The sequence below is a fragment of the Corvus hawaiiensis genome, chromosome 30 (assembly GCF_020740725.1).
Source record: "Corvus hawaiiensis isolate bCorHaw1 chromosome 30, bCorHaw1.pri.cur, whole genome shotgun sequence".
Classification (NCBI taxonomy): domain Eukaryota; kingdom Metazoa; phylum Chordata; class Aves; order Passeriformes; family Corvidae; genus Corvus; species Corvus hawaiiensis.
The window spans coordinates 9,251,275-9,275,678 of NC_063242.1; the positions used below are offsets into that span (position 1 = coordinate 9,251,275).

A 24,404-nucleotide genomic window follows, 5' to 3' on the forward strand; every position below is an offset into this window, starting at 1 on the left:
GGAGGCAACAGATGTCATCCAAAGGGACCTAGACAGGCTTGAGACGTGGGCCTGTGTGAACCACATGAAGTTCACAAGGCCAAGTTCAACATCCTGCCCCTGGGTCAGGGCGATCCCAGGCACAAATAAGCCTGAATGGAGAATGAATCAAGAGCAGCCCCACCAAGAAGTACTTGCTGGTGTTCATGGATGAGAGGCTGGACATGCCCCAGCAATGTGCACTCACCATCTGTGTCCTGGGCTGCATCCAAAGCAGTGTGGGCAGCAGGGCGAGGGAGGGGATTCTGGCCCTCTGCTCTGCTCTGGTGAGACCCCACCTGGAGTGCTCTGAGGTCCCAGCACAGGGATGACACTGAACTGTTGGAGCAAATCCAGAGGATTGCCAAAGAGATGATCAGAGGACTGGAGCTCCTCTCCTATAAATACAGACTGAGAGAGCTGGGATTTTTCAAATAGAAGGCTCCAGAGGGACTTTATAGCAGCCTTCCAGTAACTAAAGAGAGCTGGAGAAGGACTTTTTTTAAGGCCATATAATGACAGGACAAAGAGGACTAGCTATCAGCTGAAAGAGGGTAGGTTCAGACTAAATATTAAGGAGAAATTCTTTACTGTGAGGGTTCTGAGGCACTGGAACAAGTTGCCCAGAGAAGCTGTGGATGTCCCATCCCTGGAAGTGTTCAAGGCCAGGTTGGATGGGGGTTTGAATGACCTGGTCTAGGGGAAGGTGTCCCTGGCCACGGCAGAGGGATTGGAATTAGATTATCGTTAATGTCCCTTGCAACCCAAACTGCTCTATAGCTCTGATTCTACAAAAGTGCTCAATGATCGAGGCCTTTGGAGAGCACTCAGACGTGTCTGGTATATATCTGGACATATGCCAAACTTTTTAATGAATGTAATTCTTAGTCTGAATAAACATTAAACAAAAAAATGGATTTCTTTCCCAGTACACTATCTGCTTACTGTTTCATTTTTCCTGATAAGACACAGCTAAAAAGGCAAAGAGGTTTATTGAAATAGACACGGAAGCTGAGAAGGAGAAGGTTCTGCTTGTGTGGCTGTTAATAGCCTTTGGCATGACAGCTGCAAAGTTAATTAATTCACTAACCTATGTCTTGCTTTCCTTATATGGGATATCTAAGTCCTGTGTAAAATGTTCTTATCATTATGTTGGAAGAAAGGATGGTGATGAAATCTGCAGTTAAGTGTTTCCTGTATTTTCCTGTTCTATTTTGTTCTGAAAATTTTCTTTTCTAGTTATTATTTGAAAAATTTCTTTAAATTTCACAAAACAACCTAATTACTATCACTCAGCTGTTATTTTTTACTAAGTGCTGAGAAAGCTGATTTGCTATTATAATATAAACATGATTTTAAAAGCCTTTGTCTTTACCGGCAGAAGTAAATTTCCTTTTCTGTCATTTAAAACAGATTTTAAAAAGTTACTCATATCACTTGGGTTTATTTTACACCACTGAAGTTTAAGCAAAACTTCCCAACTATTTTTTTGACATTTTCTTAATACTTCAATGACACTTTTTCCTGACAACATTAGCAAGCATGTAGTAATGATGACATTGTGTTTGCCAACTGAAGGCTTCAGCATCCTTTGTTATCACCATGTACACAAGTGATTTATAAGATATTCTTGTGCAATAAACCAAGCCATTGCCATCTGCTTGGGAGACTGACAGCTTGGAAGATATCTTTTATAGCAATTTTGCTTAATAGGGACTGTCTCCTGAAAAATCATGATTGAGGGAGGGTGAGTAAATGCAGAAAGCAGTAGGCTTTTTTCCCTGAGTATCTTGATTTATAAAAATCTGCTCATTTCACCTGTAATAAATTGCAAATAATCTTTGGAGTAAACTAGGGGGAACTCTTCTACAAAGAGAAAGATTTCTGATATGTACTTTAATAATAAATTTAACCCTAAAAAATCAACTGGTAAAAACTATACCCCTTATAGGATTGTCAAGGGGTCATTTTCTTGGAAGAAAAATGCAGAAAACATGATAATAAGAGATTAGTATAATTAGTATCCACACACTGAAATATATCGATATGTCCCACGTATTTTATTCTTTCACTGTTGCTGAGTTGGTCTAAAATACACACAGGTTTCTCCTAAACACTCTGTCTGATTTCCCATTTTTTCTCTGTGTGTTATGGACTAGTTACATCACCACAATTTAATAGAATTTAAAACAGGGAATTTTCAACTCGACACAAAGAAGAGGAAAAAAATCCCTTGAATTTTCTTGGCTTGAACAGTAAAAATATATTCCCCAAAATAGATAGATAAGCCAGAAAACTGAGATTAATCAAACTCCAATAAACTATAGACAACTTTTAATGCATATAAGTAAAATGCCAACTAATAGCTAGCTTTTACCACAGCGTCCTTTGCAATTTGTAGATCTTATGTTCTCATACGATGCCTTCATGCAAACGCCATGAAAGAAACTTCATATCATTCACAATAAAAAACGAAGGTAAAAAACCTTTTTTTTCCTCAGTCATAGCCACCTAAGTTTTATTTGACTTTAGTCCCAATGGAAAGGAAAATATAAAGAAAAAAGGGAAAAAAATTGAAACACTGATATTTAAGGAAACATTAAGACTTTAAGATTTTAGTTAAAGATAAGTTTTGCTAAAATTAGTTAGAAGAGGTAGGTCCACCTGAGACTAATTAAGAGTTAATAAGAGTTAAGTTAGAAACGAGCTTTTAAGTTGCAGATAACTAATTAACTGTCATTTTATATTTGCTTAGCTGTGTTTATAATAAGAACCAGAAGGCATTGATAGATAGATCTAAAGAAATTTAAAACAATTGCTAATTTTTCCCATCTGGGTACTATTCAGAAGTCATAAGGAAGAAACTGGATGTTCCCCAAGAGGCTATTTGTATTGTCAAAACCCAGAGGGGTGGAAAGTTCAAGTGAGGAAGACTATTATTCCTTCATCTTCAAGACCACTCTTCAATTAATAATTTAAAATTTAACTACCCAATTTAAAAACTGTACTACGCATGCTTAATGACATTAAAGCTAATTTCCATATGAAGCGGAGAATAGGAGGGGTCACTGTTATAAATATGTATTTGTATTTTGGATATTCATAACTTTTGTGGATAAATAAACTCTGTAACTGTTCATACCTCGAGACTGCATATTAGGAAGCTATTCCACGCAGCTGTCCGGCGCCAATAAAACATACACTTTCTAACTTTAAACTGTTAGAGTGTTTTTGCCCATCTCAGTTGGATATCGATACTAGATCAATATCCTAATTTTATGAAATAACTTTCACAGTGGTCAAATGGTATTTCAATGCTTCAACTAAACCAACAGAATGACTGTGGCTGACACGCAGCATTGTCTGGCTTTCTTTCTGGAAGATGCACAATAGGTCTTGATGTGATTTTAGACAAGTATAAGTACATTGACTGAGACAATGTTCATTCATATTATTTGCACAAAGAAAACATGATCTAACAGCAAAAAAAAAGTCCTACATTATAGACATAGGGATCTATTCAATAACTGTGTAAATGCCATAGCAGCAGCAATAACCCACTGCTTTGAATGCTTTGTTCAAAATACATTTCTCATAAAAACTAAAATTTTGGATGGTTTTTTAGCATTCAAAATCATTCTGCCAAGATAACAGGATTTCAGCTGAGGATGGTTGGTTGTAGCTAGAAAAATAAAAGTAGCCCCTCCAGGAAAGAGGACCAATGTCTCCTCTAAAGTACAGCTGAATAGAAAATAAAATTTGACATGAAATTCCAGGTTTTACAGTTGATGTACATTATGTTAATAGAGCCGAGAGTTGATCTTAAAAACTGATGTCCCAACACGACACCAGTACATCTCTTAGAGCAAATACTGCTCCGATGATAAGGGAATTCAAACTGGATTTTGACCTCTGTAAAAGGACAAGCCCATGATGCAACAAGATCAAACAGTAGTTTCATACCATCATTATCCTGGATTGTTAGGGAAGAGAAGGTGGGATTTGTTCCTTTTGCATACCACCTCTAATTTTCTTCATGGTACTTGACATGAACCACATTAGTCTCACATTAATTCCATTACAGTTTACATTCTCTTCCTCTAACTCAATTTCTCAGGATTAACCCACCTCCAAAGAAAAGTCATTTTCCTATTTGCCTTCCTCTTATCTCACTGAAACCTTTATTAAATGAGCTTACTGAAATATAAGAGGCTATTTTTGTAATAGGTTTCATTATTTTTCCCTGAAGAACAACAAATTCAAGAGAAGTTTTTGACAAGGAAGGGCTTATATCTAAAACCTAAAACCAGTTTAGCATTGTCATTAAAACAGTACAAATATTCCTTTAGTAATTTTTTCATGCACTGAAAAAAATTATTATGTTTTGCCAAATAATTTTTAACAGTGAAACTTATAAGCCCCAGTATCACACTTTCTTTCACTCCTTTCAGGAAAATCTACATTCCTCTTGAATTAATTGAAAAGATTATTTCCACGCTGTTCAAGAAGTACACACCCTTATTCAAGTGGAGCAGAACATATGTGGAGCCACAATGCATGAGACTGAGATCTGTGGAGTCTTTTCCTGAGTAGAGAGTCTTCAAGCAGATGGCTAAATGCGTTCTTCTGTTGGTGCCTGAAGAACCAAATCTCTGGTTCTGAGCACTATAAGTCTCAGTTAGACTTTCATTTTCCTCTGAAACACTGGAAAGGTGTTTGGTATCTCGAAAACACTTTTTAAAGCAGGAGGAAGATAGGTAAACTTTATACAAACCACCAGAAGATTAAATTAAAATAAGAGTATCAGATATTAATCCCCTACATGCTGTTCTCAGAGAAAAATTAGAAGAAAAGAAAAAGTAAGTTTGTGCAAACCCAGTCAATTGGAAGGAGCATGCATTTTGATCCTTATGGCAGAACTCTACTCCCTATTAGCACTGAAGCGTCCTGTCAAATGTCAAAGGGCAGTTATGACAAATGATATTTCACATAGCAATGTCTAACAGCTTATAAAATAATACTATAGCATGACACAGGGAGTATATTATTAAAGATGCTCCAGTCATTGACAGCTTGAAAATAAATTTTAGTGAGGTTTGTGATACTTTAATTTTATTTAAAAGAGCAGTAGAAAAAATAAGCACCCTGCCAGATGTTCATTGTCAAAGCAACTGAGCTCTGTTTTGCCTGAGCTTTGCAGTTCTGCAAGACAACATCAAGATGCCATCTCTTGCAGGGTAGTCGATGAAATCAGATGTTGAGCACAGAGGGAGCACAATTTACTCTAAATATTTTTATCAGCCTCAGCAAAACTTTGTTACATAAAGGATAAAAAAAAAAGTCTTCCTTTGCAAACAAAGATGTTAATAACTTTACAGGATAAATGCTTGCCTTCCTCTAGACATTAAGCCATTTTTTGTGCAGGCATTGCAGAAACTGTAAACTGAGTTCTAGAACAATTTTCCATGTCTTTGATATAGCAACTATCAAGGAACACTCAAAGAGTGCACAGAGCTGCAAGGGAGGAGCTAACACAGCCACTGTATATTTGGAAAACTGTGTAGGTGATCTGGATGGAAAGGGGAAGGAGGATAAACCTTTATGTCTATTTATTCTCCCTTACCACAGTGATAGGGTAGATGATTTGGTTTGTTTTCCTCATTCTTTTCTCCTGAGGTAAGGAGATGTGTGTGAAAAAATCACTGGAAAAGCAGTCAGAAATCTATTCTGAACTGGGTATAAGAAGTCCAAAAATATTACTAAAAGTAGTAGAAAGTAAAAAAATGTTTTCAGTTCACCTCTAATCTATTCTTCTGGGAACACACTTGAACAGACTTAGAAAGTAAACTACCTAGAAAGAAAAAAAATAACCAGTAAGATAGCATACATTTTGATTCTTTCATTATTTTAAAACAATAAACAGCAGCTTTCATGTAATTTTATATTTATGGTAACTCCTGTTTAGATTCCAGAAATTATTATTTTATAAAAATGTTTTTAATTTGTGCATTTTACTATTTGTCATATGTAAAGTGTTGTGTTCAAGCCTGTAAGTGTTTGTTCATGTATTAGAGCAATTTTATCTGCATTAATAAACTTGTTGACTGAAAATAGTAGATGGGAATTTTAGTGAAACTCCTCACACCAGGAAAGTTATTCATTTGCCCACGTATTTAAGGATTCAACCTTCCAGCTATCTGAAAAATAAATTGAAAAAAGTAAATATCTACAGTGAGAGAAGAAATACATTTCCTGAATCAAAAACCAAAAACCAATAAACAAACAAACCCATAGTTTATGTGAGAGGAGATTATGAAAAAACAGAAAAAATCCCAATGCTTTCCTTCATACTGTTTTAAAACAGCATGTGCATTCTATCTTTTGAGATTTTACTTATGTAATCTTTTTTCTTGTAGAATTGGAAATAAATACCAATATTTATTATTTGTTATATCAAGTGATCATCAAACACAGTCAGGATCACACAGATCCTTGAAGTGTATTTTGATACTTAAATAGTCCAAAATTAAAATCCTTTTGAAGTAGCTGATATTATATACCATCCTAATCAAGATTTGTTCCAGATTCTCATAATTTAGTAAATTTTCAGTATATGCTGCAGCATTTCCTCTTAAACAGTGTTAAGAACAAATTTCCACCCACAGAGAGATCAATGATAAACCGCATGTGTATAGTATTTCTGAAGAAAATAGGTTGAATTGAAATTAAAAAATATTTAGACATCCAAATGCTGAAGAGAATATACTGTACAGGGTTTGGTCAAGAAAGAGAGCATAGAGACAGGTTTTTTCACCTCCTATGTGCTGGTAGTGCTGCAATGACTTCACAGCCCACTAAAAGTGACGGAATGGCTCCCTTTGGAAGTCTCAACCTTACGGTTGCGTGCAGCTTCCTGCTTCAAATATCAGGTCAAATATGTATATGTATGGAAAAATAACTTTATTGTCAGGAAAATGCCTGACAGAAGTAGAAATTGCACTAACTTGAATCTGACAATAAGATTTTATAATTTTTTCTCATCTAGTGCAAGGTGGAATGGAGAGAGCAAACATATTCAGGGTGTTCCTGTTAGGGGGAAAAAAACACTATCAGGAAGAAAAAATGGGTAAAGCATGGGAGGTGTAATGGACAAGAAAGAATGAAAGGAAGAGACAAAGAGAAAAGAACTTCATGTTCTTCCTTGAGACTGACAATGACAAAGATGCTACAAAAAGCACGAGGGCATTACAGAGTGCTGCAGAGGTATTTGTTGTTCTGTCAGATTAGAAATAGAAAAAACTCACTAGTCTGAGCCTGAGGGACACTTACACAAGACTTCAGTCTAAAAGTTGACTCCTGTAAGATTTAAGAGCAAAGGGAGAAAATGAGTAATGCAGAAATATGTTGAGCAGTGTCTGTTCTCTTCCATCCAAGTATTTTTATAAATTTTGTTAATATCCCTTTTAAAAATCCATTTTAAAAATACAGAACTTGAAATATGTTTTGTATGGCGAACTGTTCGCTGCACTTGGGGCATGAGGAGGGGATTATAATGGGCTGTGGCTGTGCAAAAAAATGAACTGTGCCAAAAATCTTCTCCATGTGGTGACAGTACCTTTAGCCAGCTGGCAGAGCTTAGATCAGCTCCTGGCCTTAATTTCCCTGTCACAGAAACAGGGCAGAAATCCTTTCAGAAGAGGGAGCTTCTGTTGTTAAGACTGCAATTAGCAGGCTGAACGTCTGTGTTTAAAGCCATCTACTGAAATAATTACTCAAAACCTTGCCATTTGCTTAGAAAGGAAACGATGGGGTAAGATAAAATCATCATGAGCTTCTTCCTCTCTCTTCCCCAGGTAATGTAAAAGCATTCCTCCCCACTAGTTATGTCTTTTGAACAGTTTTGACAGAATGACTGGAGAATTGGAAACATTTTCATGTTTCATTTCAGCGTATTTAAGGTGTTTCTGTGTTTGTGATGTGTTCACATGCATTGACAGTGGAGCAGGTGGATCACATCAGTCCCTGACAGTTTGGTGACTGTGAATATTCCACTCCTTGGATTTATGGCACTTATTAGATCTGATTCTGCATGAATGTTTTTAGGTCTAAAATAGTGCTGTGTTTTTAAATCTTGATTTTCTTGTTTGCCTACAAATGTGAAAATAACTCTACAATTTAGCCATTTTTCAGCTTTTACTGACATTTAGAATAGTCCAATTTTTCTCTTTAGAGAAGTCCTTCACTCATTCAATCATCACTGGGGGTATTTTATATAATCAAATGCCATAATTATACAATAATTTTCCAATACAGTAAGATTGTATTTTTGGATGAAACCAAGCTGCAGCAGTTTGGGGGAAGCAATCTCATTCTGTCTTCATATAAGAGCTGGGTTCAACACTTCTCTTTGAGTACTGCTCTGGGACCTCAGAAGGAAGTGCTGTTTTTCACAGTGGAACTGGAAATTTACTTATACCGTCATCCTTACAATCCTTTTCTACAAGATGCTAGATAATAAACTGCCTTTTTCTTAGCTGCTTTGGGCTCAAAATCGGGAAGAATTTTTAATTTATTTTGCAGCTAAGTGACCTGGCCTTTACCTCAGAAAGTCAGTAAAGACATAGCAAAAAAAAGACGGTCAGATATTTTCATCTCCTATATCAGTGGAAATTTTCTTTGTCCTTCAGGTAACTCTCTAACCTTGAAGCTGGAGCAGTTCTGAGATTTATTTAGAAGTTCAGAGCAGTCATGTAATCAAGGTGCCTTGTTACCACCTCTGAAATGGAGCACTTGAGATCTGGGCTCCTGAGGGCAGCTGTACAGATATTAGCTCATACTGCTCAAGGGGCATCTATTTTTCCCTGCCTTAACTTGTATGCTGCAATTTTCTGTTCTTGGTTTCCAAGCTAATTCTTGTTGGTGTGCACTTCAATTGAAAAGACACACATTGTGCCTCAAACAGTTCTGCAACTCTGTTTAAATTGCAATTAAGACATGTTTCTCCTAATTAAACCTTTTGACCACTTAAATCAAAGGGTTGCTCAGGGATTTTAGTTTTCCATATTCCATTAATTCATCACAATGCAGTTTATAAATATTCTTAGAAACATGTGCAAAAAGCTGTGCCTTTTCAGACTTTGGCACTGTGGCCAATTTCTTTATGATCTTTGAAACAGACAACAGTTCATGTTTAAAACTTCATTAAAAAAAAAAATGTTCTGTAGAATTAAGCCTTTTAAAGTTTATTGGTGTCTCTGTTTTATATTAATTGTGTTGCATGTCCCCAGGTAATTTCACAAAGGGCATTTTAGAAAAGCAAATTCAGCTGATGGATGAATTTCTCTGCAGAGGTTTATTAACATTTTTGTCAATTTATCCCATTAAATACAGCAACATCCCTAGGTGGTAATGAAGTGCAATAGCAGCAGAGGCTTCACACAATGATGGCAAACAGATTCCAATAATTTTCTCAGTAGTATCCTCATAGCACAAGTGAAATGCTGATCTTTACAAGTATGGCTGGGTAAGTAAAAAAAACCCATACAGATAAAACTCAAAATATATATTTATGAATTTAATTTAAAGTGAGCATACCTCATTATGTCCTCAAACTTCAGCAGCAGCCTAGGGCATGGAATTAAGAGGAATTAGTAGTATTGGAAGCAATATTTCCCCCAGTAAAACAAACATGCCAGAAATTTGTGTAAATATATGTAAAGGCTGACAAATGAGGCATATGTACCAGAAACTTGACCCTGAAATCTCACTTTCTCCAAAAAGAAGGGATAAAACACACAACCACCCCACACTCCTGTCCCCACAAATGCCAATGAATTGGTTCCTCTTGATTTCAGCAGGCAGTGCAACAGGATATCAAAAAAAGCTTGAAATTCAGATTTTGACTACTAAATATTTACAGCAATGAGCTTATGAATAAGTTACATTTCTTCACGGGGGTTTTTCAGCAAACAGCTCCAAATAATTAATTTGAGAAACTGCAATTTATCTTTTTTCAGAAATATGTCAAAAAAGGAAAAAAATCACTGAATGAATTATTAATTGCAAACTACTCCCTCCTGTTACAGTGACTCCCCATTTCTCACATCACAATGTATTTACTTTTACTGCATTACCATGGTTTTCTCCTATAACAAAAACATAAGTGTTCATAAGATTCTAAGAAATATTATGAATGTTACCTTAAAGAATATATATTAAAATTTTATAAAAACCTTTTTAAAGCTTAAGTAAAAGAAACTATAGTAAAATAAGGATAATGGAAAGAAAGTAAGTGCTAAAAGGGATTTGAAGAACTCTGCTAAAAAAGCTGATCATAATATAAAATATTACCATAAAAGAAATTACAGGTATTATTGAAGTTTAAATTATTAGGTTGTTCATAGTCAAAAAGTGGGAAATACATTTGAAGTCACATTGTAGGGGGGAAAAAAATTGCCTATGACATGAAACAAAGCAAATTAAAAAGATTGTCTCCGCATTATCACCTCTAATTTGTGAATTAGTTTACTTATCTACCCATATGCAGTAAAAATTGTTTGACTTTTGGTACTTATCATCCAAAGAAGGCTATAACTGCTCTCCTTCTCCTAACAGGCTTTGTGTATCATTATGATTTCCTGCAAACAGTGGGCAAAGTGACTCTTTCAGAAACTCTTTCATGTTTGCTTGTTTGTTTGCTTGCTTGCTTTAAACAATGACAGACGAAATAGAAATGAGGTGGCTGGTGATGAATAACATAAAATGCAGAAATGAGAAAATCTACCAAATACTGAAGCATCTTCAGTATTCACTTCTCCCTTTGAATATGTATATCTACCCCTTCTCAGAAATATTATTGCATCAAAGTGTGTCAATTGTCCTTGCTTGGGTGTTTTTCTAAGGCTGCCACAGAGAAACAGACAGCTGATTTTTCTAATTGCAATTTGTCTTTACCAGCAATGGAAAAAATCCACTCTTGGTTTCCAAACATAAAAAGTTCTGGTCCTTGGTTTTGCTTTTTTTTGTCTTGAGAATGAGTCATCAAATACGCGCCCTTTTCTTCTTTGTCAGAACGGAATGATTTCATCCCAGGCTGAATCGTAGCCAGAGATTTCTCAAATAAACCAGTGCTCATTTGTATATATCTTTGTTTTTTCTGGTTACAAAATAAATGTTAGTTACTGAAAAGCAATTGCTAGTGCTTTTCATTATCAGTTCAGAACTATCTCCAACAGATAATAAGCAAATCCATGTGGCTGTTATTTAAAAGAATATTCATCTTTTGATGACTTTTCAAGGATTAATAGTTTATAGTTTCATTAACCTTTAATAGAATACCTTCTTATCCTGGGTATTAACACCAATCCACCAATCATAGAATTCCACCACTTAAAATCTCACTGAACAAGCTACCAAGAGCCCAAAAATATGACCAATTTAGATAATTTTTAAATATTTGAAGTAAAAAAATATTTCCATTCTTGGGTTTAGATAAAGAATTAGTTTTGTGCCCACCCATTTAGAACACCTTTTTAGAGATTAGACCTGCAAAGAAGCCCTATTTCCCTTGGACACAATTGAAATAATGATGTTGCACTGTAGTGCATTAGGTTTTACCTTCTCTTTCCCTATAAGGCCCTGGATTTCCAACTCAGGTCAAATACTTGTGTCTATTCACTCATATAATACAGTAAACACTCCCACATTGGAAACCAGTTTTTTTAAAATCAGTTGAACATTGAATGAAACCTCACAAATAGAGAACATTAATATATTCTGACTTGTTTATTTGTTTATTTATTTTTAATTTAGGACTGGATCCAAAGACCAAGACAGTCAATGTAAACAGACTCTGGATAAATTTCTGTAAGTTTCTGCCCTGGAAAACTCTTAATTAGCTAGTTGGGCAATAAATATGTCTTGATGTATTTTTTAGCAGTGAGGATGCTAAGTATTCATGAGATAAATAATATTTTACATTCAATATTGTAATTAAGAGGTCACTTTTTAGCAAGCTGATTCTCTTTTTATTTTTTTATGCTGAGAATTATCAGTGTCAGAATACAATCAATACAATACTTCTGCATGAGGGAAATGCATGTTCCTATAGAAAGCTAAGAAATTTTGGATATGGTCATTTAAAATGACAAGTTTTAAACCATTTTCCACAATCCACAATCTATTTTAATGCACAAAGAAATTTTTTATTATAATTTACATTCTTTTCCACTTTTCTACATATTCATTTAAAAATTATATACATCAAATAATTTACTTGTACGAGTTTTATATAGATAAACTGCTCATAAAGTTCTCTGGTTAATCATGAAAGAGAACACAGTTCTTGCAGCTGGTGTTGGAGAAGAAATTATTCATAAGGCTGTCTATGGACATATTTCTGACTATTGATTGTTTTGTACAAATCCAGTCAAGCTCCTCTGATACACCTTTCTTCTGTTTATCTTGGAAGAAGGGTCTCTTCGCACACATGGATCAAACATTAAAAATAAAATGATTGATTTTGAAGTGTGAAATGTAAGGGCAGCAAGTCCTAAATCCAAAATAGATTAAATGTCCAGGAAAACATTTAAGCTCAGAGGAACACACTGTAAACCCTCTTTAGGCAACTAACTTCCTAATGCATTGACTCAAAGAAAAATCTATCTGTTCCAAGTGAGATAAACAGTCTGAACAAAAGTATTTAGAAAAGGGGAGCCAAGTTAACCTTGTGTCCATTAACATCATCATCAATCAAAAAATTTATTGGAGTTTGTCACAAAATAAAATTGCTTTGGCTTGCTTAAAAATAATTGTGCTCTTTATTTCTTTCCCTGTAAAAGCTTTCTTATTTCTTCCATCCTGACTATTTACATGTAACCATTAATTAAAATGTAAGTTTCAAGAAGAATTGTTTTATCTCCCTTGTATTCTACCTGGTGGCACAAGAATTCATTTCCAGATTGCACTTGTGCAGAGTTAATTTTCTTCACAGTGGCTGGTATGGGTCTGTGTTTTGGATTTGTGCTGGAAACAGTGTGATATCGCAGAGAACTTTGTTATTGATGAGCAGCACTTGCACATAGACAAGGCCTTTTCTGCTTCTCTACTGTCCCACCAGCAAGGGGGCTGGGGGTGCACAAGGACCTGGGAGGGGACACAGCCAGGACAGATGACTCTAATCAACCAAAGCAACAGTCCATACTGTGTAGTGTCATGCTTAGCATATAGTCCTGGGGAAAGGAGGAGAAGGGGGTTGTTCAGAGTGATGGCTTTGTCTTCCGAAGCCATCATTACGTGTGGTGGAGCCCTGCTTTCCTGAGAATGGCTGAACACACCCTACTTGCCCATGGGAAGTGATGAATGAATTCTTTGGGTTGTTTTGCTTGCACACACAGCTTTGGCTTTACCTATTAAACTGTTCTCATTTCAACCCAGCAGTCTTTTCTCTTTTACACTTTCAGTTCTGTTCCCATCCCATGAGGGATGAGTAACTGGCTGTGTGGGGCTGAGCTGACAGCTGGGGTTAAACCATGACAAATTCTCCGAAACATTGCACTTCAGAGACACCATGAACTACTTCACCCCATGTGAAGATGGATATTTAAATAGTTCATATGAATCAGCCAGAAATTACTATTCCTTATTCATCTCTGATAAACGGTCTTTGGTGGTATTAGGAGAATCCAGACATCCAAAGACATCCTTTGTGAAGTCCCTTCACTTTCTGCTCCACATAGGAGAGAGAGAATAAAAAGAATATTTATCATAAACAGCTGATAGCTAATAGAACTAAGAAAATACTTGACATGTAGAAAAATTTCAGTGTCTGGAATTTTTCACAGTTAGAAAATGGCAAATACTGAAGTTGTTCAAGGAAAATATAGTAGGAGCTGGTGGTGATAAGAGGTCTGATTTTCTTTGACAAATCACACTTTCTACATTTGTCCAATTTATTGATGTCAACAGAATCATGTATCTGCTTCAAGCACAACAATGCATTCAGAAAATACACTTGTCGTGATGACATAGAAGCTGGGACAAACATTCCCAGGTTTGTAGGTCAGTCAGATGAGAGTATTAACATCAAAAAAATGACACATTTTAGTCTCATTCATCCAGTAGAAAATTCCACCAAAATTAATATCTTCCTAGATAATAGTACCACTCTAACAGTCTACTGGTCCCAGAAAAAGGGAATCCTTTCCCATTTTTCTTTAGTCCTAGATAAATATTCTCTTATCTCATTAACTTATCTCTAGCGTGTCTGGACACCCATGGAAGCAAACACGAATTTTACAGAAACAAACTTCTTACCTCATGACTTTAAGGGCCCAACAAGCACCATTAGAAAGGTTTCTAGACCCCTAAACCAAGAGTAGTAGAGAAGAGGGACAAAAGTGAGGAAAAAGAGGCATAGAAAGGCTCAGAGGCAGAGGCAGGGAGCTGATAAAAAACATTGACTCTCCATTGCACAGACAGTTTTAAGACTAGCTAGTTCCATGTAGAAGCATGCTTTGGTTATCTAAGTTTTTTCTGCATCTCAACTCCTTGCTACTTCAGAGAAAATAAAATGACAAGCTAAATAAGCAAAGCACCCCAAAACCACAAAGTCTTTATTTTTAAAGTTTAGCAGGTATCTGGAAATAAGCAGTGGGGTAGCTACCCTTCATAAACAAAAGATAATGAATGTTAAAACTTTGCTGACAGCCAAGATCACAGTGATTCCATCACTATTTGCAGGTTTAATCTAGTACTTTTATTTGCCACCTGCTCCCAAAATACCCTGGCCACTTGCTTCTGCCCTCACATTGCCAATTGGCCCAAGCATCATGTAGCAGTACAAACAGATTATCAGATAAGAGAAATCAGTCCAGTCAAAAAGTTACCCAGAAAAGTACTTTCAGCTGGATCAGTTCCCTGATACTGTTTACTTCCTGGCTGCATAAGCACTTGCATTAGTCACATTTGCATGGGCTGAAAACAACCAGAATGGCTAAAGCCTTCAGACATAATTTCCTCAGAAAGGCAATTTCCCTTTCAGGCTGTCTGGGCTTACTTGCTTAGGGTGAATTTCTTCTCACTCTGCACAATGTGTAGTTCCTTCACGTGGTTCCTCAGGACTCTAAAAGCCCATAATCAGTACTCTTTGCACATGCTGTTGCAAACCCTGAGCAAGGATGTGGGGGACAAAATTTGCAAAGAGGGAAAGACGTAGGTTGTAAGGGAACTTGCCATCCTGTAGTTATGGAAAGTAGTTTCAATGTTTATGGTGCTGATCATGAAAATAACAGAAATAACCTAGACAAACAACTATAACTTGTTTTTTCAGATACTCCAGATGTCATATTAAAGCTCATTTTGAGTTTCTTCAGTAGCTGTTTGATACTTGAGTGGAGATTGTGTTAGAAATTGTGTATTGAATTAAGAATCAAATAAAGTTCTTAAGTTTTATATCAGTTGCACTCTGAATTATTTAAGAAAATAAAAATCCCTCCTTCATAATCTCTTTGATACTTGCAAACAAAACACATACTTGGAATAAAAACCAGCCATTTTTCAGTTATCTAGTGATAATATTACTGTTGGAATATTTTGACATATAATTTTTATTCCAGTCAGAATAAAAGCCTTGAAATATACAAATTTTAACAGCATTAGAGTTTATTTGGTACAGTTAGATTCTTCTTTTTTTTTTCTGAGCAAATTGATTTCAACAAATATTTCATAAAATTACAGATCATGGAAGTATCGTAAGTGCTTTCCTGAACAAGGTGAGAGCTCTTATGCATCAGATTCATGATGACTCAACTTGACCTTTCTTTGTAATATAGGATTGGACTTCTGCCACGTTATGGATGTTCTTCTTGTAAATATCCAGATGCCCCCATTAGTATCTAGAGGTTTTTCACCAGATAGAAAACAGTGGAAGCTGCTACAGCAGCATATGCTCTCGTACCACAAAACTAAATCAAGCCAATGATGTTATGAGTGTTCTGCAAGTTCTTGACAGAGGTTTTGATAAGTATTTGTGCAATATGTATCATACATATGCATGTGTGTGTGTGCATTTGTGTAGCAAAATTTTAGCTGAAAATTTTCATTTGGTTTTACATAAAGAAATCCAGACAAAAATTGTAATTTGATCAACATGTTACAGTGTGCCAGACAAGCAGAGTTTGAAAAAGTTTCCTTATGCTAGTACTGTAGATTCCTGTCTTAATTCCAGCGGGTTTAGAGCACTTGGTTATACATTTTATGAAGACAGAAAAAAGCATGTTTAAGGTGACTGGGTTAGATCATTAAACCATCAACCTTTGCTTCAAATTTTTCATGGTTGTCACGCCAGCTGACAACTAAGCCACACACAGATGCTTCTCATTCCCCTACCAGAACTCCCCAGTGTGGTGGAGCAGAGAATCAGGAATGTAAAAGCTAGAGAACTTATGGGTTAAGATAAAGTTAAATAGGGAAAGAAAAAGCCATGAGCACAAGGAAATCTAGGCAAGGAATTCATTTGCCACTTTCTATGGGCAGGCAGGTGTGTTCAGCAATTCCCAGGAAAGCAGGGTTCCATCCTGCATAATGGTGACTTGAAAAGACAAATACCATCACTCTAAATGTCCTTTCCTTCCTTCTTCACCCAGCTTTGTACACTGAGCATGACGACATATGATGCAGAATATCTTTTTAGTCAGTTGGGATCAGCTGTCCTGGCTGTGTCCACTCCCAACTCCTTGTGCACCCCCAGCCTCCTCACTGGGGGGGTGTGAGAAGCAGAGAAGGCCTTGGCTCTGTGTAAGCTCTGCTCAGCAGTAACTAAAACATCTCTGGGTTATCAAGACTGTTTCCATCAAAAATCCGAAACATCCAAAACCCATACCAGCTACTGTGGCAAACATTAACTCTGTCATGGCCAAAGTCAGCACAATATTGCATCCAGGAAATAATCTGGTTTAGAGTCTTCTAAAGTTCAGAAGAAAAAAAGCAAGCCACTAACATAAACCTACCAGAAAATTAGCACACCAAGATAGGGTGTTTAGTATGGACACATATATACAATAAGTACGTACTAAATGGAAAGATGACTTGTGGCTTATGGTGTGAAACCACAGTACTAGTCTGTGATATCCAGAACTGTGGATAAATCCAAGCAAGCTTATTGTTTGGAATACAATTACAGTGATCTTTATTGCTATAATTGGCAATTTTTAAATTTAAAAAGGAATATGATTATATTTACAAATATTTCTGACTCCTCTAAATGTTTATTCACTAATAAGGGAAAAATCAGTATCACAATTTTCTCTGCTACTGTTAAGGATCCACCTGCAAAACAGAAGAGTTGTGTCTGCTACCTAATTTTCAAATAATGAAGACTTAGAACAATTTAAAAAGTACATACAGGGCCTATGCTTTTGACCTTACTAAATCTGTAGAATGTTAGTTTGCCAAGTTCCTAGTACCTTCTGTAATGAAAAGAATTAATTATGATGTCAGCAGACCTCTTCCCCAAACTCTTTCCTTCCAACAGAAGCTCCAAACTCAGTTACAACTGGGAAGGAAATTAAAAAAAAAGAAAATATATTCATGCAGCAGCATGAAGATATGACCTTTGAAATTCCTTGTAGAATTCTGCCAGAGAGCTGCAAGAGAAACAAGAAAATGTCCTCAGCATGGTGCAGCTCACGTTTCACAAACACTTCAGAAAACAGGATATAGTTTTCTCATGGGCGTACCTTCAGCTCGTTACAGACAGCAAACTGAGGACTGCTCACAAAGCAAAATGAGTAAATTAATTATATGACAAGTGTTAATATCTTATTTGAAAAGAGGAATCCCTAAATATCAATTAAAAGTTTTCCTTAGTGTTGGAGATTGCTTATATCTTAAAGGACAAAAGAACCATCAAAAACTTAATGTGAGAGAAAACTCATCCTTGTTTTTTCCATTTACAACACTTTGTAGTATTAAAATGAGTAAACATTTTTTTCAAGCAGAGAGCTTCAGTGCTGAAAATCATGCCTTATATGATTAAGAAGTTTCCATGGGAGTTTTTGTTCCCATGGATAAACAGTTCTGTCATTGTGATGAAAAAAATAAAGCAATTTCTAGTGGGATATTTTAATATATTGCTTAATCTAGAAACTCAATTTTGAATTTAGGAATAATATGGAGTTGAAAAAATTTAAAGCCATATAATTTTCTTTAGCCTGTTCAAAAATCAGATCAGCCTTAGTTCAATCTCAGTGAATGCTGAAACTGTAAAATAGTACCAAACTGGAAACTCTCCTATATCTTAATATTTCATATAAATATTGGTGCCAATCAACAAAATCCAAGATCTCTCTTACTGGTTATTTCACCTTAGCAGACACCTGAATATCCAGAAAAGGCACTTGTTGCCATTTGCAACAAAATAAAAATGTCTCTAGCTTGCTCAGTATTGCTCTTTCATTTCCAGCATTCCCACGAGTGTAATCAAAACGAAATGTTGCTGCCATAGTAAGGGTGAGTGGGATTGAGCTCTTCCTGCTACAGGAGATGAAGTAGGAGGAGGAGGGAAAAGAGAGATGCTAGAGAGAGAAACCAACATTATCTGGTTTTTGCTTGTGTTGGTGCTCTTGCAGGTCACTTCCTTCCTCAACTTCCAATCACCAGTTCTACACTGCAATCTCTACCTCAAAAACATCAACAAAAGTTGGCTTTTTAGGAGGTGGATGGCAAGTCTCTTGTTGAAGGCTAAAGGCTGTTGAGATCTGGAAGAATCTAGCAAAATTTTGATAGCCATTCAATGTAGGAAGGAAATGGACATGTGCCAAAATATTAAATAAAAATAAAATCTGGATATTCTTTGCAAGAACTTTGCCCCAAAATAAAATTTGCACATTTTGAATATATTTTAATACTAATCAAAAAATCCTGTCATTAGATAGAAATCATAAATATTTTCATTCATAGGATAACTTCTTATGCTGAGCTTGGATGACAAATCGTTAATAAAATATTTGCTACTTTTTAGTTATAATACTCTGTTCTTATCTTTATATAAAAGCTATGCTTGCCATCTTTATGCCTTTGACCTTTTAAAATTAAATAATCCGAATAATATTAAAAGCTCTCTTCTTATAAAAACCTGATTTTTTTAATGCTCATTATTATATCAGACTTATTGCCTGTCCATAAACTTGTCTAATTTATCAATTTCTTTTTCAAAGCAAGGCAACTCATATTGCAACCAGGATTTCAAATTAGTCTGCATCACTGATTTATATAGAGACCTTTATAGAGTGCTTATTCACATCAGAAAGCACACCAAAAATTAGTTTAAAGAGAATGAAAATAAATCCATTTTCCAAATCAATCTCATAATTTTTTTGCAGCATTAGCACAGGTCTCTGGCTGAGAGCTTCCACTTCTATTGTCATTCTATAATTATCTGAAAAAAGGGCATTATTTCACAATACAAGTGGAGCAGCAATCTCTCTTATTGAACAACATTGCATGTCAAGTGGTGTGCAGTACTCAGCTGATGCACTGATATAAATCTGAATACACAGTTTGAAATAAACATTAGTAGGAAAGCATACATCTTGTTTCTACTGAAATCCTAAGTGCACAAATTTTGTTTAATTTAACATTTTGAGATTATAACCACTCAGTTAAGATATCTTTATATACATTTTACTGGGTGAAAAAACTGCTTGCTAAAATATTTATAGAAACAAAATGTCAAAAAAAAAGAAATAAATAAAGCTCTCATAGTGACTTCAGTGGTGACTTCTCATATAATATTAACCGGATATCAAATATCCACTTTTTCATTTATCAAGCAGGAGGTTTTGTCTCTAATTCACTTTTCCCTCTTTCTAGCTGTAGGAATTGATACATATATGTTTTCAACAAGAAATTCTTTCAGTCTATCTCTCCATTTGAAGACACAGTGTTACTAAATTCACAGCATCCCATTTCCCTGAGAATATTAACATACGCTACTAGTCTAATCTGATAAAAACCCTAAACCTGTGATATTTGTGAGTGTTAAATATTTCATTTTTTCACTGATGGTTCAGTTTCATTTTATGCCAACTAAATACAGCAGAGGAAAAGAACTCTTTTTCCATTGCCTAAGAATTGTTAGTGGTTATGGGCTCCATATGCATTTCTGTATCAACTTCAGAAGAAACTGTTGAAGAAACTGCCTGAGAGAGTTCCCATCAGTCTTGCAGCCCATCCAGGGAGTGCCAGAAAGTGATAGCACTGTCTTTTTTCCTGTCAAGTTGGTGGCATACAATGGCTAAAGGACTAAGCAAAACATCCCTGCTTTCATCAGACTATAGCCTGCTTTGTCTTTGTGTGTGTGTATGTTCATCTCTATGTACACAGGTCATATATATCACATATAAGCATATAAATTTTTGAATATATAATACATATATACACATACATATTACATCTAAGTATTTTCTGAGGAAAATGTTCTGGGAAAAGCATGATGCACCAGGTGGTTTTGCAGTGCTAACTCCATCATTTTCTTGGTTGGAGTCTGTAGAAAGTGTAATGATTGATATATTTATTGCATGTAATATATTGAGCACATAATTATATACATGTTATTACTACTATAGAGATTTATTCAGTTCATATTGGATGTACCCTTATATTATTCCTAGCCAATGAATCTGACACAGGTCACTTTCTTCATCTCAGACCAAATTGTTCAGTCCAACTCAGTTTCTGCATCACTACTCTCAGTTCCACTACAGAGAGTAGCAGAGGGAGCACCAGGCAGTCACTGCGCTCCTCCAGTACTTGGCTTGTTTTTAGGGGTCTGAAAAAAGGTAAAACTGGCAGAGTTTTGGTCGATTAAATCAATTTGTGAAGAAATTTAGGCTTATAACAGAAATATTTTTAGATTAAAAACTGCTAAAATTGGTATATCACACTATATACTATCAATCTATAAATTAGAACAAATCTGCAATGGAAGTCAATCAGTTCTTAGGACTTCTATAACAAAAAGAGACAGATAAGGCACTTCATTAGGAGAGAGACCTCTGAAAACAAACAATTATGTGAAGACTAAAGGAATTGTTCATTTTTTGTTCTGAATATACTCACAATTTTCTGGAAAGTGACATGATATGTTTGTCTTTAATTAGTGAGTCGGCAAGGTACAATGGGCAAGCTAGTCACAAGTTTCTCTGCAGGGAAACCTCAAATGTCTTCATAAGCAAACAGGAAAGAAAATAAGAAAAGAAAATAATAAGAAAATAAATAAGAAAATAGGAAAATAAGAAAATAATAAGAAAATAAATAAGAAAATATAAGAAAATAAGAAAATAAGAAAATAAGACCTAGTCCTGTGCAGAGAATCAGAAATCGAATATATTTTCAGTTTGTCAAGTAACACACCAAAGTTTTAGAAGCTATGTCATAATTGTTTCTTCAAACTTCCTATCAGTGGACTCAGAACTGAATTGTTTTCTCCTGTAAGATAAATTAGAGGATATAGGCCCAGAATATTTTTGTCTTAATCTAATGTACTGATAAATGCAATCATCTAAATTACCAAGTAATTTAATTTATTAATGTGCATGTTGAACAGTTATTAGACGGCAAAAACCCTTCAGTATCTGATTCACAATTATCCAACACAAGGACTGAAGAGAATGATTCATTTGCCTTCAGATAGATAGGAGTTTTTCCCTTTCTCTACTAAAGGGTATGTCTCCACCTCATTGATTTACGTGATTTAACCAAGATTAAGTGATCGGCCTACAACTATAAAAAACATTTCTGGAGGACAGCCCAGGCCTTGCAACTCCATGGTTCCTGTTTTTATCAGAAACAAGCCTTCTGTTCCTTATCTAGATTTAGTCCAATCTCCTGAGGAGTTCAGTCTGGTTTGATGAAGTGTGTGGATAGAAGCCTCATTTTGGTGGTGCTTTCATTCAGACCACACTCACTTTCAGCTGCACATTCAGCTGAAGATTTTTTCATGAAACAAAAATTCAACTTCAATGACAAACTCAGATCTGCCTTTTAATAGTTAATCTACCATCCAGCAGATAACACATGTTCCTTCTATAATTGCTCATTTCATACATTAATAGTGAGGCAAATTCCTCTTTGTCTCTTAGTCCATCTACTACTTTTTGTCAAGAATTCTGCTTGCAAGTAAAACAGATTATTTGCATGATTGTAGTAGACCAATATTACTGAACTGTGGTAAAATACTGATTCAGACAAAGTCTGGAAAAAGGCTAACAAACACAAAGTGAAAGCTTTCTGACAAATAGACAAAGCAATAATTACCTGTCTCTCTCCAAGCAGCGATAATTAACAGGAGTAGAGCTAATAATTTTAAGTCATGCTGGTGATCTTTTGTTTCAGCATTTAAAAACACACACAAAGGCTTTCTCATCAGACAATATGTTAAAAGAACCCCTTCTCTTGACCCTTATTACCACAAAATGTCATAGGTTATCATCTCTCAAAAGAATAGCTGCATGACAGCTACACCACACTTTTAAATAAATCAGCAAAACAGGCTTTGTCATTTACAACCATTATTGGGCTTCTGAGTGGATGGGTTGTACCTCTATTTTCTAATTACTTTAAGATTCCAATGGCCATTTAGGTAGCAAGGAAAGCAAGAGAAGGGAGCTGTGAAAGGAAAGTTGTTTCATGTAAAGAATTGTTAGGGTACAAAATACAGAGCATGACTAAAGTACTGCTGTGGAATCTGCAGATAGAAAGACTCTTATTACCTGCAGAAAGTGTTACTGATGTCTTACCTGTCTGCATAAAAAATGCAATGTTCAGGGAACGCAAATTCATCAGTTGTTTTCATTTTGTGATTTCATGGCGTGAGGAGTGTGTAATATAGCATCAAATAAGCAAAGAAAATAGAAGACCATCCACAGAAACTTTAGTCATGGCTTGTCAAAGGCAAATGTGTTTCCACAAATAATTCCAAGAATATATTAAGAAAAAGAAGTAGCCATTAATTTTGAGCAGATTTTCCAAATATGAAATACACTAACAAGATCATGGGATAATCCTTGCCTCCAATTCATTTTCAAGCTCATGTTGAAAGCTAATAAATAGTTAATATTTGTGGAAAAAAACCACAGTATTTTTATTCCATTGGAGACAAATACTCTTAAACAAGCTTTTATTACTGACACTGGGCATAGATCCTCCCAACAGATGGAATTCTCAAAGGTAGTAATCATCAGGAACACAATACTGTCTCATTTTCAAAAGCACCCCAGTGGCTCAGAAACTTATAAATATATCCTTCATCAGTAAGAGAAAAACATGAAAAAATATTTAAAGGTAAGTGTTTGAGTATTTTTAACTTTTTGCTTTAAATACTTTCTTAAGGAGGACGTTTTTATTTCCTGAAACCAATATATTTTTTCTTCCTTTCAGATGCACAATGGAGACTTAAGAAGTCAGGAATAGACACAGGCTGGATATAACGGGGCTCAAGAAGCGTTATTCTGGCCTTTCTTGAGAAGAGGATATGAGAAAGCAAGACACTCCTTAGGCCATTGCTTGGATACCTACTGCAGGCAGAGGGGATATGGATGAGGAAAACATCCAACAAGGAAGTCTCAAAGAAGCAGAAGATGAAACACATGGGAAATTCCAGGAAATGTCAGTTTTCAGATGAGCTGGTAAAGAAAATATGGTGAGACAATAATTATATGGCATTAGCAAAAGGGTCACAAAGCTTGGAAATATTCTGGAAGTTACTGATAGCTCCTTCTCTATGGGACACAGCAGCCTGTGATCACAGATTAATATATTCCACTGCCATTCATAACCATTGTTTCAAATGTCTCTGAAGACAAGTGGCTGAAAGATACCCACCCACGAGAACGAGAGAGAGAGATGGGGTGAGGTAGACAGAAGAGAGAGGAAAAGGAAGAAGGAGAGGGGGTTTGATTTTGGGGGTTTGTGCCACCATGACCCAATATAAACCTATACAGAAAAAAACATAATAGACACTTTGTGATTTTTCAGACGTGAAAGAGTCAAAAGAAGATTGTAGATCACTATGGGCATTTTATGATGCGTGCATTATTAGATGTAGCTCAGGTAGTAGTCCTGAGGCCACCTGTGTGCTGCAACTTGAGTAGTGTGAAACCAAATTTAGGGCAGTGTTCTGAAAGTGTGACTTCAATTTTAAAGTTCAACAGGGACAGCAGGGTGTTATTGGTTACCGTCCTGCCTACATGACATGAAGTCAACTGTTCAAAATTAAAATATTTCCAGGAACCATCAGAAGACCACTGAGCACACTAGAAATCTCTTGGACCTCACAGAGCTTCAAAATATAAAACCTGTAGAAAGAGTTTGTTGTTTAACAATGGCAT

The 24,404-nt window shown here is 35.6% G+C and overlaps 1 long non-coding RNA gene across 1 annotated transcript; it reads left to right on the top strand.

The window, feature by feature from the left end:
- The first annotated feature begins 9,444 nt into the window (after positions 1 to 9,444).
- On the top strand, positions 9,445 to 24,339 carry LOC125318438. The gene is made up of 3 exons (XR_007200353.1): positions 9,445 to 9,541; positions 11,830 to 11,883; positions 23,455 to 24,339. It is a non-coding gene; the product is annotated as an uncharacterized LOC125318438 (long non-coding RNA).
- The last annotated feature ends 65 nt before the right edge of the window (positions 24,340 to 24,404 follow it).